This window comes from Pinus tabuliformis, chromosome 2_1, assembly GCF_031772625.1.
Source record: "Pinus tabuliformis cultivar Carrire ecotype Pingquan chromosome 2_1, CPIR1, whole genome shotgun sequence".
Taxonomy (NCBI): domain Eukaryota; kingdom Viridiplantae; phylum Streptophyta; class Pinopsida; order Pinales; family Pinaceae; genus Pinus; species Pinus tabuliformis.
This window is the reverse complement of record NC_142299.1, coordinates 601,466,690-601,470,610: the sequence shown is the minus strand read 5'-3', so window position 1 is coordinate 601,470,610 and position 3,921 is coordinate 601,466,690.

Below are 3,921 nucleotides of genomic sequence, written 5' to 3'. Positions count from 1 at the left end.
TCTATCTGCTCAATGTTGCCTTTGCTCTGCAGGTCAGCTCAGCTTCTCTGTTCTCTGCAATTCACTTCTTTCTTGCCTCTCAGCTTTCTGCTTCTCTTTCTCTGCCCTCCTTTACTCTTTGTTTGTTCGTGGCTTAAAGCCAATCTACTCCCTAACTGTTCGTTTCCACTTCCCGACTCTCTAGATCTCCTACCTTTGCCTGCTGGAATTCCCCTGCTCTGTGTCATCATCACTGTGTAACTCTTCACAGAGAGGTGGCCACTTGTTTCCTCACGAACCGAGTGTCAGTTCTCTTTGAATGGTTGTTATTTCTGTTGCTCCAAGATTGCCCACAAAACTGATTCCTTTGCCAGCTCAGTGGTCATGTGGGACCTCAAATCTTATATGACTCAGCCTATTTCCCTGTCGAATCCGGTCATCCATCGGATCATTTCTCCGCCATTGATCTGGAGCCTCCAGATCCTACGGTCTCTATCCATATCGGGTGGGTAAGTAGCATGACCTTTACCCGCGCGATGTGAGTGGTTTTCTCTCTCATCCATTAGACGCGTGTCGCCCAGTGTATGGCATCGGGTAGGACTCAGTCGAACCCGCTTACCACTTGAAGCCCTTCCAATATCCTGCTGGTTTTAGCGCAGGACCCGCCTTCTAATGGAATCGGCAATTTTTGTACAGTTTTATGCTTTTCCTCATGACCGAGCGCTTGGGGGCTTTCCTTCACTGAGGGGGACGCCCTGTGATACGTGATTAGCGCTAATCACATATCAGAAACCACCTTTGTTTTTGGATTTTACCTCCCATGCTAGTGTCTGATCACCATGGTCCAACAGTCTGTACGCTTTGACCGAGGGTCCTCGTTGTTCCGTGCTGACCACAAATTGCCATTATTTAGAGGTTATTTCTGATAAGCTCGATATCCATAAGATTTTGAAGCTTGACATAATTTTAAAGAGTCATGAAAACTTATAGAATGTTTAAGGATCCAATTCGGATCATCAAAGATCCACCTCACTCAGCTTCGAATCCATCCTACAATTCATCTCAACCAAAACATGAGAACCCCATCACACCATGGCTATCCGAAAATGTCAAGCTAGGCTGAAAACATTATCACACCTAGAAAAACTCATGCCATGATAGAAAAGAATCACTTGAAATACCATGCATGCAAAATCTAGCAAGGAAAATACACATGCATGTCGATACCTGCAATGAAACCCGTTGTAGCTGCTTGATCCTGCCTTTCCATGCTTGATCTTTTCTTCCTCTTACCTTCTTTTCCTTTCTTTCTCCAATGCCAAAATGCTCCAAGAAAACTTTAAGTGTCCAAGAGTATGAGAGAGAGAGAGAATAATGAGAGAGCTTTAAAACTCAACTAACAAAAAGTTACCAATTGATCCTCAGAAGCCTTTTTATGAATGAGGCCTCTATTTTCTTCATTTTCTATTATTTTCCTTCATTTTCCTCCTCACATGCAACCTATGACCTTTCACCTTCCTTGTCTCCTAATTTCCATTATTTTCATAAATAAATGTGCCAGAAATGCCATTTTTCCTTTCCAAAGCCTTAGCCATTTCCTTTGCCAATTTCCTTTGCCATAAACAACCAAATGGACCCCCTAGGATGTTTTTCCCAGCATTCAGCTTGGAATAAGTGTCCCATCAACCTGGTTATTGTTTTTAACTTTTATTACATGGAATTTTGCCAAAGTTGTTATAGATCAAGGCTACTCACTATCTTTATCCATATATGTTATGGTAGTCAAAGCCCTTAGTTATTTACTCAAGTACCAAGTTATTGTGGGGAACATGTGTTGCATTAACCTTGCTTGGCCTAAGGATAACTAACTCTTGAATGGCCATTCCATAGATGAATCCTTTTACTATCACTAAAAACGAACAATAATTGCATCATATTATCTATTGCTAAACGTTTTCCACACTACTTTGAGGTCATAAAACATCTAGTGGAACAAGACCCAAAAGGATAGGAAAGGTAAACAATTGATGCCTGAGTGGTGGGAAACCCTTAATTGGTATTAGACATGGTTGGACCATATTTTCAATTTTCTTGGCATTCCTTTTGATTTCCAAGCCTCTCCACAAGAGATTTGGGATATGGTTGTTTAGAGCATGGAAAATAAAATTGATAAGTGGTTTTCCAAGTTTCTCATGTTGGCCTTTAAATTTCAAATCTACACCAAACTATTGGTAGCCACCCATGTATATTTCTATTCTTAATGATTGTCATCCAAGGGAGCATATGAAAGGATGGAAATTTTCCATGTAAATTTCTATTAGCTATACCTATCATGTGACATGGGATCCATTAATCCCATTGGGGACCCTGTTGTATGCCTTAGGAGTTTGGATGATAGAGGATCATCAAAACTAAAATTAAAGCACAAACATTATGCTCTGAGTGGGTGATTAAGGTGGTAAAGGGAAACAAATCCTAGAAAATCCTCCTTAAGCATCATATGAGCAAGGGTAACCAGTAGGTACAAAAGCATGTTGTTAGGGAATCTATTTTCAAAAATATCTTGTTAACCCACTCAAAGGTTAATATTTTAGACACCTATGTTGTGCAAATTATCTTGAATGCATTGGAGCCATTCAAACCCTTCTTATCTTGGAAGGATTTTTCTCTTGGGACCAATCTTATGTTTAATGATATTGCCTCTACTAGTCATCATTGGTCTTATTTGAAGGAAATCCCTTGACTAGTTCATATTGTTTCCCAACCCTAAGGCTATTTATATGAGATATTTACTTTGAAAATTATGTATTTAACAAGCCTAATCATATCTCATTTCCATGTCCTTATCAAAGAAAAAATAATTGTTGCGTAATACTAGAAGGATTCTTGTGGAATAAATATAGGGTCTCATCCTAGACCAATTATATATTAAGCTTGGCCTCTCACTACCTCTCATATATTGGCTAGAATATAATGCCTCAAGGCCATTGCCTTCACTCAATATAACCTAGCCATGGTATACAAGCAGTAGCCTTGAAGGCCAATTCAATAAAATCCTGCACTTGTATCCAAAACAAAAAATTTGGTTGTTTTACCTTAACAACATATGGACATCCATTATCAAACTTAAAATTTATTTCTTGGCCTAATACAAAATGGTGAGGGGCCTCCCCATGGATCAAATATTAACTTATAATATGTTCATAAAATATTATATCCTCAATGTGGGTGAGTCAAAACCTTAAAAAACCTCTTATGGTTTTTTCCATTTTCTAGAAGGCTTGGGCTTGGGTCTATTATGTGTGCCAATAGTTTTTACCTACCTCCACCTAGTGGGCTGCTTTATATGACAACTAATTTCCTTGGACCATATATTTCCATGTCACTTGGATGCTTGTATAAGTTGAAGTGATTTTTTGGATTTGAGGTAATTAAATAATTTTCTATATACTAATGTTTTGTTGTCTCACCATTTTTCATGGTAGAATGTAGTTCTAATACATATTAATTTGATTATTAAAATTGAGGTACATCTCCAAAAGTCATAAATGGAAATGGAGCACCTCTAACCTTCTAAAGTATTTGCATGGGCCCCCATATACTATGATATCCTTAATGTGAGTGATCAAAATCTCAAAACACCTCTTACGGTTTTTTCCACATGGTATGAAGGTTTGGGAATGGGTCAATTTGGTGTGCCAATAGTTTTTACCTACCTCCCTCACCTAGTGGGTTGACTTATATGGAAATTACCTTCCTTGGACCATAGAGTTTCACATCACTTGGATGTTTGTTGGCATTGAAGTGTTTTTTTAGGTTTGAAGCAATGGAATAATTTTTTGTATACTAATGTTTTGTCATCTCAACATTTTTCATCATATATTATGGTTCTAATACATGTTAATTTTATTACAAATATTGAGGTAATTCATGAATGGAAAT